Below are 15,642 nucleotides of genomic sequence, written 5' to 3' on the forward strand. Positions count from 1 at the left end.
TATGATGATGAATTAGGCTTTAATCTCTTCTCATACTAAGGTTTAATTGGATGTACTATATTCATAAAATCAAGGGAATTTGAGTTGGAAGGAGCCTTAGAGATCAGCTAGGACAACTTTTCATTTCACCAGAAATGACTGAAACTTAAAGGGACTGTCCAATTTACTACTTCTGGTTAGTCCTAAGACTCAAACCAACTATTTCCTGGATCTGTGCTTTTTCCATCATATACGTTATAGCCATGTGGTACACAGAATAACTGTTTCTAACCTCCCCCCTCCCTCTACCTTGAGATGTTTGCATTCTACTCCATGGAATTTGTGAATATATTAGGTTATATGGCAGAAAATTTAAGGTTGTCAATGGAATTAAGGTTGCTAATTAGCTGAATTTAAAATAGGGAGATTATCTTGGTTTATCTGGCTGTGCCCTATGTAATCATAAGGGTCCTTTAAAAGTGGAAGAGGAAGGTGGAAGAGTGATGTGACAGGAGAAAAGACCTGACTGGCATTCACTGGCTTTGAAGCTGGAAGGGGGCCATGAAGCAAGGAATACAGACAACCTTTAGAAGCTCAAAAGGCAAAGAAATGAATTTTTCCCCAGAGTCTCCAAAAGGAATGTAGTCTTGCCGACACTTTGACTCTAGCCCAGGGAGGTCCATTTCGGACTTCCAATCTCCACAATTGTAAGAGCATATATTTGTGTTGTTTTAAGCCACTAAATTTGTACTAGTCGATTACAGCAACAACAGGAAACTAATAAAGGCATTTAATTCCAAATAAGGTAAAATGGATAACTCAAGGCTTAGCATAGAGAAGTTTAAACACCAGGATATATATTTTTTTAAGAAGGTATATTCTATTTTTACAACTTTGGATTTATCTTGAAGATTTTTGGTTTTATCTATTCATCCAACAAACCACTATTGAATGTGTGATATTGCTGTACTAGAATGGAAGTAGGTTGAATTATTAGCCCTAATGTTTTTCCCTCCCTCCCTGTATCTATATCTGTACTATGACTTCATTATGGATGCAGTGTACTTTTTATCCTTTCAATTTATTTATTTATTTATTTATTTATTTATTTATTTATTTAATTTTTTAATGTTTATTTTTGAGAGGGAGAAGAGAGAGAGAGAGAGAGGGAGAATCTGAAGCAGCTTCCAGGCTCTGAGCTGTCAGCACAGAGCCCGATGTGGGACTCCAACCCACTGACCATGAGATCATGACCTGAGCCAAAGTCGGACGCTCAACAGACTGAGCCACCCAGGCGCCCCTTTATCCTTTCACTTTAGACTTGGTCATCTGATTTGCTTTGGCCAATGATATATGGGCAGAAGTGACAGTGTCCCGGTTTTGATCCAAGGCTTACAAGGCGGCCCATAATTCAGCTTGTGTGCCTTTGTCATTCTGTTTCTTTAAGAGGAGCTTCTCCTTGTCTTTTGCCACTTAGCTTGAACAACACATGAAACATGCAGAACAGAGTACCGACCAGACCCACAGACCTGGGAGTAAAACTAAATGCTGCTTGTTCTATGCCACTGGTATTACTGTGCTTCTTATACTGCCTTGTTATGGCAGTAGTTGACTAGTACTGTTGTGTAAGCAAACGACCTAAATACACTGGTCTAAAGAATAGAGGAATGTGCAGTATAGTGTAGGTCTAATTCAGTATGATCTCAGAGTACAAAAGAAAGCTGTATCAAAGCGCCTAACTCTGAGCAAGTCAAGGAAGACTTCACAGATGAAGTGACATTTGAGCTGAGTCATAAAAGATAAATATAATTCCTGTAGGCTGATAAAGGGTGTAGGTGGGTGGATAGGAAGGATTATGCATGGTAATTTCAATACTTTTAAGGGAATTTAATGGGAATTTAGAGTTTCAGCTGAAAAAGCTGGTATGTTTGCCTCTGGTTTACTTTGGTTTTGCTCTTTAAATAATTTTTCCATAGAGCCTGCAAAGTAATACTTCTCAGGTGGTTTGTTAAACAAATATCATATCTGCTTTCTGTGATGATAACCACAAGATTATGGTATACCTCTTTAAGAGAGTAAGAGAGCAGAGGAGCAAGAAATGGAAATGGACTGGTTTTAAGGGGCTCCCTTTGATCCAGGTAGAGTCTGTGCCATCGTTAAGGAGGTGGAGGTTGTTTCGCTGTCTCTTTTCTTGTGCCCTGGACAATACTACCAAAATCATGCCTCTTTTTCTGAGGGTATTTTTAGTGCAGAATTATTATTTCCAGCTAAATTGCTCTAGGCTCACTTGAATTGTCAAGTGATCTCAAATAAGCAGGGAAGTCAATAGCCAGTAAGAAGAATTAAAGGGCTATGAGAAGATTATGACTATTATTTGTAAACTGTCATGAGTGGTACTACTGGGACCACAGCCATTGTTTATTGTCCTCATTGTTTTGGTTTCTACTAAGCTCCGGGGCTTCCTGCTACCCCCGAACCCTAGTTAGCCATTTCCCAAAGGCACACTCTCCAAGGGGAAAACAAGAAAGTGCAGAGTCCTCCCCTTCTAGGAAGAATAGCATAGTTTATCAAATGATCCTTCATCAGTAGTATTTTTGTCCAGCAAGACACATAGATGGTCATGACTATTATTTCAACAGAGTTTTGGGATTCATTTAAGAGCAGTCTTGGGAATACTTAAAAGCATGTGCACATTGTAATGTCTGTTGAACGTCCCTCTATCATATCTGAAATTTACAATTTTAATTCATGTGTAATATATTTTTGCTACTTAAAAAATTTCACATTCACATACTCAAATTCTGTGCAACCTGCAGGAAAACATACGTGCTCTTTATGGGAAATGACATGCAATTCTAACATAAGCAGAGTTGAAGATGTTAATGCAGAGGGATCTGCAAGTGTAACTAATATGATCTTATATTTAAACAATTCACAAATAAAAACTATGGTTGGATTTAGATACCAGATGTCAAACTACATAGTAATGCAGATACAGTTGCTTGCCTCCCTGTCACTGGTCGCCAGAAAGAAACAGATGGTTAAAAAGATATGTAGCTGAGGCAAGGCATGGAAATAGGAAACCACAGAGCAGAAATTCTGCCATTTAAGCAACAGTAATTTTCTAGTCTGGAAAACCTGGCTGTTTTATACCTCCACTTATGCACTTAAGCAGTTTAAATGTGAAACATAGCAAAAATAGTCCAAGCAAGGTTGGCAACATGCAAATTTTGCAATGCATAATTACATCTCAAAAATCTTGGAGGCAGACGCACAGTAGTAAAAAGTAAACACTTGTATGCAGTTGAACACAATTATATGGTGGTTATTACCTAAGCTCATTACAGCTTCAGAAGGGGCTCTGTGAACTTGTGCTCTAACTAGCAGGTCAAGCAAAATGCAAATAAGTACCAAATTTGAAAGCAAGTGATAAAAAACCAGATACAATTTAGACTGGGAGTCTATAATTTGGCTTTTAAAAATAATCCTCGGCAAGAATCATCCTCATTACAATAATGGCTTGTTTATTCTGCACAACTTGTTTGCAATTACAGACCCCCTTTCAAAGCTGATTTCAACAGGAAATAAGAGCATGTAAAAAAAAGGGACAGCTTTGTGGTTGGTCAGTTGTTGTAATTAGAGTGGTTGCATATATGTATCATAAAACTGTTTACGCCTTTACGCCAAATAATTTAATTTCAGATTCCTGTCATTGAAATCGAAAGGCTCAAATAGTCTATTATTCTAAAGAAATCATTATAATTGAATTTCTAATGAGGGTGTCTATGGAGCTTTGTTCTTGGTATTTCCATTATAGGATTGGAGTCCTATGCATCTATTATGATCAGGTGACCATGAAATGATGAGCTACAGCTGTTACAAGACATGTCCCTGCTGGTGCTTAATTCAAAACAAATACACTTTATTGCTAATGTATTTCCTCATTCATTTCTCCAAATAGTCATTCAAATATTCATGGGGGTACCTATAACAAGGAGGCTTGGGTTGTGGTTTAAGATCCAGGCTGCCTGAGTTTGAATCCTGGTCTCATCACTCAATATAGTTGTATGACCTTGGCCATGAGGGTCATTTTAGTATCTTCCTTATAGGATTGCTGTGAAGATTAACCAAGTTACTATACCTAAAGAACTTAGAAGGGTACCTGGAATACAGTAATATGCTACCTATTACTGTATTTGCTGGGCCTTAAGGACACAGTAGTGAACAGAATGGAGTTGGTCCCTGCTTCCATAGAACTTATGTTCTGGGCAAGAAGGAAGAAGGCATTAAGCAACTAATCATCCATTTAATTATTTAATTACATTTGTGATAAGAACAATAAGACTGTATAAAAGTGTGAAGATATTGTATAAACTGGGGACTTGACTTGTTCCGGTCAGATTTTTGGCTTCCAGAAGGAAGTAACATTAAAGACCTAAGTGATAAGTAGGAGTTATTTAGGAGAGTAGACATTAGGAGAATATTTAGGGAAGTTGTTCTCTATATAGGAGCCACAGGAGAAATGAAAAGTTTCATGTGAGAAAGTGCATGAAATTCATAATTAGAGACCCTATCACCGGAAGCAACTCAAAAAAGTATAAAAATGGTTTTTCCTTGAATTGAGTTTCTTATCATTGATTCCTCTTGTTCTTCCAGTCAGATTCTTGATCTTTTGCAAACCTTTTATCCATGCAACTCACTGTGAAATCCTTGTTTTTCATTGGTGCGGGTGCTTCCATTTTCTTATTAGTTCATGACAAAGTTGTTTTCCACTGTACTTTGTTGCTTTCAGGAAGTCAAAGTCCCAAGTCAAAAATTCATGAAAATAGATGTATAATAAGCTATGTATAATAAATATATTTGCATGTATGTGTATACAATTTTATATTAAATTTATAACTTTTTTGGTGGGGGGGTGGTTGCCTGGCCGACTCAGTTGTTTAAAATCCAACTTTTGGGGCACCTGGGTGGCTCGGTCGGTTAAGTGTCTGACTTCGGCTCAGGTCATGATCTCGTGGTTCATGAGTTCAAGCCCTGCGTCGGGCTCTGTGCTGACAGCTCGGAGCCTGGAGCCTGTTTCCGATTCTGTGTCTCCCTCTCTCTCTCTGACCCTCCCCCGTTCATGCTCTGTCTCTCTCTGTCTCAAAAATAAATAAATGTTTTAAAAAAAATTTAAAAAAAAGATAAAATCCAACTTTTGATTTTGGCTCAGGTCATGATCTTGTGGTTTCTGAGTTAAAACCCCATATTTTGTTCTGCACTGACAGTGTGGAACCTGCTTGGGATTCTCTGTCTCCCTCTCTCTCTGCCTCTCCCTCTCTCAAAAATAAATAAAAGTTAAAAAAAACAAATTTAGGGGTGCCTGCGTGGCTCAGTCCATTAAAACATCTGACTTCAGTTCACGTCATTATCTCATGGTTTGTGAGTTCAAGCCCCACGTGGAGCTCTGTCTTGCTGACAGCTCAGAGCCTGGAGCCTGTTTCAGATTCTGTGTCTCCCTCTCTCTCTGCCCCTCCCCTGCTCATTCTCTCTCTCTCTCTCTGTCTCTCTCTCTCTCTCTCTCTGAAAAATGAAGAAACATTAAAAAAATCTTTTAAAAATTATAACTTAAAAATATTTTATTTTGTTTTATTTTTTACAAATTGGCTTCAGAGCATATGTAGAATTTCATATCCTGGTTTTTTTTTTCTTAAGATTTTTCATGAAATCTTTTAGAAGTTTTATGGTATATCTTGAAAATAAGATTTTTTAATGGTTTTAAAATATAATGCATGGCTCATCTTTAATTTATTGACCCATTAAACATTTACAGTGTTTACATATAGCAAAAACACTTACATGTAACAAAATTGCTTTATAGAAGCATCAAATTTACCAGAAGTGAATGAGATTGCTGATTTCAATACTTTCTATAACAATATTGAGTACTGACAAATAAAATATGGAATCTTATTTTAATTTACAATTACTTTAATTATCATCATTTGCTGTGCTCATATTTATTTTTCTTTCTCCATGAATCATCAGATTTTGTCTTTTGCTCTTTTCTACTAGGATACCAATTTTTTACACTGGTTAGAGCTCTTGCTATATTACAGGTAATAAATAATCTATTGTCTGTTATATATGTGGAAGTATTTTTTTTTACTTTTATTTTGATACTTTTATCGCTTTTAGTGTTTAGAACTTTTTAATCTTTATGTGATTGAATCTATAGATGATTCTATTTAGTTTGGGTTTTTTTTTCTCCTTTCATTGGCTTTTGTGTTTTAAATCCTCTCCATCTGCCCTCCTCAGCTATTCCATGTAAATATTCCATTTTAGCCTTCAGTTCTCTAAAACATCACTCCTAGATTTAGGCTGAAATTTATAGACATAGAATAAATGATAAATATTTAAACCACTTTCAACTGATTATTGTTTAGAGATGTTTCCCAATGAGCACTATTGTGAGGCAATCAAAGCAATAATGTCAGCGTGTGGTATCCTTTCTAATACCTTTGTTTCGTTACATTTCAAACAGGTGAATCCTGTGATGTGTAGGCAGTGTTTACTCTTCCCTGAGCTCTATAATGTTTTCCTGAACTGGACTTTAGGTTTCTGGCTTTATGTGAATGTAAAATGAAATTTCATCTTTCAAAAGTCATTTTATTGGCCATCGTGTTAACAAAAAGCATACAGGATTAAGCTGTGAACTAGTAAACAATTGAACCTGCTTGTTAATGTGTAGGAACATTTATTATTTATTTAGAATTCTAGAAGTTTATGTATATGTCACCATATATCCTTATTGCAGTGTTGCAATAAAGTGGTTTCTATATGGTTCTATATGGTTGCTAAGTGGTTTCTATAGCTGTTTAAGTTTTTCTTAGAACCATACAATCATATGGTGTGTTATTTAATGTAGTCTTTTATTAATCAACTAAGAATATCTCTATTCAACTTCAGTGAACTTTTCATGTGTGTGGAAGCTAGGTATATTGAAATCATTGCATGTATGTACTTCAAGACAAATTTTATTTGTTGATCTATAGTAATTTTAAACAAATATTTTTAAAATTGTATCTATCATTTTTTTTTCCCCTGGAGTTTCTAACTATTTGAATGGTGTTATTTAGCACTCACAGTTTCAGAGCTTTACTTTCAGAATTATCTTTAAACCAGTTTAGAAACTGTGGAAAAATATCCAAGTCTCAAAAAAGAAAAGGAAATGTTTACAACTGAAGTTGATTTCCTCTCATTTATTAGATTTGATCGAACGATGAATATTTGACTCAAAATAGTCAAATAGGTGTATTCTAAACTTAGAGGTCATTTGAGTCATCTTGCAACACACACACACACACACACACACACACACACACATGCACGCACTGTTATAGTATCATAAATATTTAAGGAAACTTTGATGAATGGTAATAAATATAAGAAAATACTGGAGGGCTGTATAATCCTACAGAAGTGCACACACTTCACAGCTTCTGTAGTTGTTAAGGGTAGATTATAAATTTGTTCTTAAACTTATTTGTGGTCAGAGGAAAGAATGAAACAAAATTAATTAAATAATGCACAGTGCCCATAAGACAAAAACACACTATTGTCCTGGAGAAGTATGCTTTTTCTGATATTGTGACCTAAATATTTAAAATACCAGAATATATGTGTAAAATTAAAAGAAAATAAATTGGGAAAATAATAAAATAGATGTGACACCCAAAAAGTTAACAGTTCTCGAGTATATTAATGACAAAAAGATTAATCCTGTAATAGAAAAAGAGATAAAGGACATGAACAGGCCATCCTCAAAAGAAGAAATAGATATTACTAAAAAGTATTTTCACTTTGTTGTCATTATTTTTTAAATATTTATTTTGAGAGAAAGAAAGAGGGGAGGGTCAGGGAATGAGGGAGAGAGAGAGAATCCCAAGCCGGCCCCATGCTCAGCGGCTCAGTGTGGAGCCCAACACAGGGCTCCATCAAGGAAAATTAAAATATTCTCAAGACTCAACAATTAAGATTTTATTTTCATAAGTCATGGGCCATCTCATTTATCAGAATAACAGTGAAACTATAGATAAGTACTTCTTGGTATGGCAAGATGTTCACAATATACTGGTTTGAGAAAAATTGGGCTACAAAGTAATATATAATGTATTATTCTACACATAATGTTATGGACTGAACTGTATCCCTCCCTCCCCAAAGTTTATATATTGAAGCCCTAATCTGCAATGTGACTAAATTTGAGGGGGGCCTTTAAGGAGGTAGTTGAGGTTAAATGAGTTCATAAGGTTGGGCCCTAATCTGATAGGACTGATGTGTTTATAAGAGAAAGAGATGCCAGAGATGTGTGTGCCCCCACGCACAGCCTCCTCACCCTTCACCCACCATGTGCACACAGAGGAAAGGCCATGTGAGGGCACAGCAAGAAGGCAGTCATCTGCAAGACAGTAAGATTGTCCTCACCAAAACCAACCCTCCTGACACCTTGATCTTGGGACTTCCAGCCTCCAGAACTGTGAGAAAATAAATTTCTATTGTTTAAGCCCCCTCGTATGTGGCGTTTTATTACATCAACCCGAGCAAATTAATACATCCAACACATTCCTTAATATATTAGCATAGGAAATTGGCCAAGAAAGTTACACTCCAAAGATTATGCTTAATAGGGGTACCTGGCTAGCTCAGTCAGTAGAGCATGGAACTCTTGATCTCAGGGTTCTGAGTTCAAGCCCCGTGTTGGGTGTAGAGATTACTTTAAAAAAATAAAAAATCTTCAAAAGAGTTATCATTAGTGACCGCTAGGTAGTGGGGATTATGAGTGTTTTAAACACGTTTCTTCATTTTTTATACTGTCTTCTATTTTTTCTACAAAGACTAATATTGTTTTGTAAAGATAAAAAACATTGTTTTTAATTTAAAAAAAAGATTCTCTTTTGGTGGGGATAGTGATATCTTCGACAACCTTTATATAATACAATTATGGATCCTATATACTTCTAATAATGATCCTCAGTATAGGTCAATGTCTAACACTGAAGCATAATTCTTTTTCAAACAACCATACAAAGGTAAAATTAGGGCTTTTAAGCATGGCATTCTGATCAAGTTTGAACTAAAAATATTTAAAGAAATATTAGAACTTCCTGACCTTCAATCTTCAACAGATAAATTTCATGAAACTTGACTTCCTGTAAGAATCGGACTGAAGTGGCAGATATCAAAGTGAACAAAGGCTCTCTAGTTTTGCAATTAGACATTTTGGTCCTTATTCTCATTTGGTCTCTTACTAAGACATTCCCAGAAAGGCATTTAAAAATCTCTATGCCGCAGTTTTCTCATCTAAAAAAATAGTATAATATCAGCTCTTACATAGGATTGTTGTAAGAATTAAGTGTGATAATACATTGAGAACCTACCAGAGGACTTAGCTGCTGGGGTAAAACATAGTAAATAATAAATGTTAGTTACAAAATGGTACGATTAGTTGAGATTTCAAAATTGTATTTTCTGTGAAAGAAATATTCTATGATTTCAAGTATAGCTGTTTTCCATTTTTGACTGACACAGGTGTATATGATTTTCATTATTGTTTTTAGCTTACATATAAAATAAAGCCTCTAACCAAGCTAGTTCTTGAATAGACAGTCACTCTGCCTTCATAAAGAGAGAGAGAGAGAGAGAGAGAGAGAGAGAGAGAGAGAGAGAGGTTAAGCCCAGGAAGTAATTCTAGACTATTTTTTAACTCAGTTTTGTTCCTAATTTACTATACACAGGTTCTAAAACTTAATATTTTATAACTAGAGTAATCATCACATCTGCATAGAATTATATATATTTCACATGTCAGAGTATTTTGACTATATGGGACAATACCTCTCTATCGGAATTCCTTCTAGATTGTAAGCTTTAAAAAATGAAGGAATCATAAATAAAACTAATAATTTGGATTTTAACAGAAACAATAAAAGGCCCCCCAAATCTAGGGATTATTAAATTGTCAACAACCCTAACAAAATACCTGTATAACTGCTGCAAAACTGTCCTTCACTTCTGGAACATAATTTTCAGGGTGGCATAAATTTTTCTTGACAATGCTGTATTTCATTTAATTGTAGGAATTATGTACTAAGTTGCTATATGGCTTACTTCCTGAAATTTGTAGATGAACAAGCTGGTGAGAAGTTTGTGGGCTGAACATTTTTTTTTTTTTTTAATATTGCCTGAATGGACTCTTTTCCTGAAATATATTGTACAAGTCTTAACAGAACCAAGTGATCTAAATGAGTTAGGATCCCTCCCCAAACCCTTAAATTAATATCAGGAAGCAATTTAGACACTGAAGAGAATTGAACTCAATGTGTTAGTGAGATGAATAATTGAAGCTCTTGAAGTGGGTGATAGATCTTACTAAGTGATTACTTTCTTATAAATTCCTAAACAAGAAGTCTTCATGGAGATATGGTTAGGATAGCTGCCATTTGTCACTTGGCCTCCGCATGCTTAATCACCTTCATTTTCAGGCTGCTAAAGGCATATTTGGTGTATTGTAGCAGCCAAAAATGGTTGATACATCTGTTGAATACCCAATCTAAATCCCCTGGGAGAACAACATAAGCACTGGGAAGGAATCTGCCTTATTGTGTCTTTCTGAGCCCATAAACCACTATTGTCCCCATAAATTTCAGTAAAAGTGAATACATCAGTAGGGAAAAAAATAGGTATTTTTGCTATTTTAATGCTCTTTTAAATTTACATTGGAATTATTGGAATTATTTTCAAAATTAAACTTTTACATCTGATTTATTGTAACTGAAGTTACAGTAACCCAGTTTAGATTACCTTGATTGGTCACACAGTGCATTTAACTGCTTACAATAAAGGGATGATATAAAAGAATCTAAAAGGAGAGTTTAACTTGTACTACCCAGACTAGTATCATAAGCTTTTCTATTTCTATATGAGTAATATATGCTTTTATATATGTGGGGTGTTTTAATTTACCCTGAGCAAGAGGCAGTCTAAAGTGGTAGCTAAAAAGACGGGCTGTGGAGACACACATCTGGGCAGATGCTGGCCCCTGGGATCAGTTGTTGAACCTCTCTAAGCCCTGCTTTACTCATCTATAAAATGGACAGAGTAATGGTACCAAGCACACAGGGACATTCTGAGGATTCAGTGACATAATAGGTGCCAGGAGCTTTTGTGTAGTGACATGCACATACTATTCATTACATACATTTGTCTATTACTCAATCTTCTCATCTGTTGACCTGCTCACACTATGTGCTTTTTTGCTCATTCCAGCACCTACGCAACCATCTTGTAAGCACTGAGTGTCGATTGGGCTTCTTTAAGCCTTTTGACTACATTAGTTGTCAGTCCAGAGCCAGCTCAGTGATGCTGGCTGAGCAGTATAAAACATGAGATTTAGAAAAAGGAGGTCTTTTTATATTCATGAAATATGAAATGCTAGATATTTTCTTAAGGTGTATGGGCATTTGGGGGGGCATGTTATAATAAAGACAAGCAGCAGATGAGAAGAATTTATAATAGCTAAATTCCATATATTCTTAATTGTGCTTGATAATTTGTCTTTGGTAAGTGTGTAATTTTTTTTTTCACAGTAGTTATTCCCAGCTGCATATGTGTGCTGCAGAAAGAAAGAGCATATGGAATATATACTGTGTATATATACATATAGAGATATTCTGGCACTGGGCATGTGGATTCACAAGCATATACATGCACACACTCACATCATCAGTCTATGTATGTCTATATGTAGAGAGAGACAAATATATGTATAGATATATATCCTTCTGCTCTTTTCATTGTGTTACGCATATCAGAGGCAGGAAGAGTTCTGTTCTCCTCCCTGTTCCCCACCCCCCACAAGCTGGAGGGCCAGAAGGTGGGGCGGTACCTCAGGATAATGGCAGCAGAAGGCAAAGGGAGCAGACAGCTGGCAAGCTCTGCCCCAATATGCTTCCCTGAAAGAGGCGAGGAAATTTCAGAAGATGCAATGCCTGAATGGCTCACTTTGCAGAAAAACAGAAGCAGCAAGGTAAAATTCCTTGGAATGCTCTTCATTTCAATGGGTCTAGAATGACCGTCTTCTTTTCACCACTTGGTAAACTTCCCCAAGGCTTGAGTTTATAAATACTTCATCTTGGAAAATATTCTGGAAAGAAATGTCAACTTTTTTTTTCTTTTTACTCATGAGAGCTATTCTCTTAAGCTTAAAAAGGCTGCCAATGCCAGGTGTCTTCCTGGAATATTCTAGAACAAAAATGTACAGCTAAATCTCTACCCTGGGAGCATAAGAAATTCTGGATAGCAGATCCCCTTTCATAAACACTGCAACGTACCTATTTTGAATGAAACATTTTCAAAGCTAATTATACATGCCTCCTTGCCATCTTAAGCAGATTATTCTAATTTCACACTTTCTTGATGATTCAGGGTCATCATTATGAACAATAATTTTTATTAGTAAAGCATAGTGCTCTTAGGGGCCAGTGAGATTTGTAGGATTATTGCCCTGTTATTAAAGTTTTTCTTCTTTTTGCTCTGGGCCATTATTTCTCTCAAGGTCTATTTTGTAACTTTTAAATCAATTGTCCGCTTGAATTATGTAGGCTAGTTTGTTAGGATATTGTAAAAATAGGAAATAATCTCCAAGTGAAGGCTCAAGGCTTTCCTTCCTATAAAGGCCTTGAAATGTACATGATAAAAGCTTTTTGTGCTTGCTTCCTAAATTACAAGAGGTAAAGCAGATTATAGACAGAATTCTGGGTAGATAAGGAATTTCTGTCTTTCTTGAATATAACAATTCATATAGCGTCTTGTAATGTTTGATTTTTTCCAGAAATCTTAACCTTATCTTCACAATTAAATTGTAAGCTTTTTGGAGCAAAGACCACATCGTATATCATTTCCTTCATTCTTTATTATACTATATATGGTACTCTACACATAAACTAGACACTCCCTTATACATTGATTCCAGGGAATTTTAAAAAGTATACTGGTCAATTATTATCACAGCTACAGAGGTATTGGATGGGGCTAACAAATTAATTTCAGCAACTGTCAAAAGCACAGAGAGACAGACCGCTGTATAGTTGAACCTTGAACAATGCAGGGTTTAGGGGTGTTAACCCCTCACACAGTTGAAAATTTGTGTCTAACTTTTGACTCTTCAAAAACTTAACTACCACTAGCCTAATGGTGACTGGAAGCCTTGCTTCCTATGCTGGTAACATATGCAGTCTATTTTTTTTAATAAAGTTTATTTCTGGGAGAGTGAAAGAGAAAGAGCACACATGTATGTGCTGGGGAGGAGCAGAGACAAAGGGAGAGAGAATCCCAAGAGGCTCCATGCTGTCAGCACAGAGCCTGATGTGGGACTCAAAGTCACAAACTATGAGATCGTGACCTGAGTGGAAATCAAGAGTTGGGTGCTTAACTGACTGAGCCACCCAGGTGCCCCGACATATGCAGTATATTAACACATATTTTGTATGTTATATGTATTCTATACTGTATTCTTTTTTAAAAAAATTTTTTAATGTTTTATTTGTTTTGTGAGAGTGAGAGACAGAGTGTGAGTGGGGAAGGGGCAGAGAGAGAGGGAGACACAGGATCCGAAACAGGCTCCAGGCTCTGAGCTGTCAGGACAGAGCCGGATGCGGGGCTCGAACCCACGAACCGTGAAATCGTGACCTGAGCCGAAGTCTGACGCTCAACTGATGAGCCACCCAGGCGCCCCAATATACTGTATTCTTAAGGTAAGCTAAAGAAAAAATATTGTTAAGAAAATCATAAGGAAGAGAAAATGTATTTATCTGTACTGTATTTATTGGAAAAAACAAAACAAAACACATGCAAGTCAACCCACAGTTCAAACCCATGTTGTTAAAGGGTCCACTATATCTGTGGGACAGATAGGAGTATGAATGAAGTTAGAGTTTTGGAGCTCAGTTATTCAGTGCTGAAAATATTCACAGGCTGGCTATGGGTCAGAGATGTAGATGGTAAAAGTGATTGGTAGATGTGATTTGTGGTAGATTTAGCTTTCTTTTGGATACTAATGATCCATGCTAATCTGGTGATTTGGGGCTGTAATTTGATCTGACTTCCATTTTGAAATTATTTATAAATTCAGATTTGCAAAAGCCCTTTTTTCCTAAAATTAATATTTGAAGTTTCATTGTATGCATATTATGATAAGGAATGCAAGGTTTGGGATTAGATTTTTATATGGTTTTATTTTATGTACCACAGCTTCATAAAATGAAAAATCATAGTTAAACTCTGATTTAGTTGAATGTTTTCAACATAGTTGAATATTTTATAGCTTACATGCTAAGATATAATATGGAAGACGGGGGCATTTATCTGCTTATCTTTCCAAACAAGATCCAGCTGTTTATTTTCTATGTCTTGTTGGTTTTAACTAGGTAAGAGTCAGTGTGTATAACTCCTTTTATCCCTCATTTCTGTACTTGTTAGTTTTGATGTGCTTGTGGTAACTCACCCCATCCAGTTCCAATTGCTTGTCTTCACAGGCAGTATTCCTTGGGAAAAAAGTAGCTTCTCACCATTCCTTACAATTGTTTTCCTCCTTTAAAGGTATTTTCACATTCATTCTTCTCTCGGTGCCTCTCCTTGGTTGTGAGAAGGAAGAGAATACTGTTTTTCATCCACTTCTACCTCATTTAATATTCTCCTAACAAGACACTTCGGCACTCAAACCAGAAAATGTAAATTTTATAGCAAGCTTTAAGGACTGATATACAGATAGGTGTAAGCCTGGCTTGAGCTCATAACTAGGTACATCATACAGTTTATTGTATCATCTCTAAGTTAAAGGCAGTATCAGTTGAGATGCTTTTGTCCTCCAAGCTTAAAAGAAAGCTCCAATTGCACCTGCTTAGAAAATGATGGCATTGATAATCTCACATGAGATGATGTAGCATACAAGTGGCTCAGAGGTGTTATGGATTCCTACTGTCTTGTTTGTCTTTGCCTCCCTCAGCCTCAGCTTCATCCTGTATCTGGTCACTCCTGATTCCAAGATGGCTTGCTTTAGCCATTGAAGCTTCTCTGTTCCATTCTTCTCTGTTCCATGCTTCTCTGTTCACAAACAATAGAACATTCGAAATGTGCTTCTCAAAGGATGGAATCTATATTCTTCTCTTTAGTCTGTTTAGGCCAGTGTAAGTCACATGCCTATCTTTTGACTAATAATAGCATCAGGCAAAGGCTGAGCTCTTCTCCGTGTAGATGCATCAGAATGCTCCCTTTAGAGTAGGAGAAGGAACAGACAACATGCAAAATCAAGTTCTTTTAGGAGGGAGAAATGGGAGAACATAGGGGTAGATATTGGCAACACTGTCTACCACAACATACATATTGATGGCGTCATTTTAGAAACAGAGCTGTTGATGTTTCTGCTTATTCATTGTGTGCCCAGCTCTGCAAAACATGCAGTTAGGCCCTTAATAAATAGTGTTGTGCTGGAGCTGGCTTGTATTGGCTTGTTAGATGATTGTTGTATTGTATTGTATTGTTGATTGTATTGTGAGTTGATTGTTACATTTTCAGAAATTTTGCAATCTGATTGATAAATCATCAATAGCTTTAAATTAACCATGA

At 36.2% G+C, this 15,642-nt stretch overlaps 1 long non-coding RNA gene across 1 annotated transcript in view; it reads right to left on the reverse strand.

The window, feature by feature from the left end:
* The window catches only part of LOC132693310 (uncharacterized), a 29,125-nt gene extending 14,050 nt beyond the window's left edge, over positions 1-15,075 (reverse strand). The window contains exons 1-2 of the long non-coding RNA XR_009616716.2: positions 14,947-15,075; positions 14,522-14,651 (exon numbers count right to left, since the gene is read on the reverse strand). This is a non-coding gene — a long non-coding RNA (uncharacterized LOC132693310). The remainder of the gene's footprint in view (positions 1-14,521; positions 14,652-14,946) is intronic.
* Between the last annotated feature and the right edge of the window lie 567 nt (positions 15,076-15,642).

This window comes from Panthera onca, chromosome B1 (assembly GCF_046562875.1).
Source record: "Panthera onca isolate mPanOnc1 chromosome B1, mPanOnc1 haplotype 2, whole genome shotgun sequence".
Lineage (NCBI taxonomy): Eukaryota > Metazoa > Chordata > Mammalia > Carnivora > Felidae > Panthera > Panthera onca.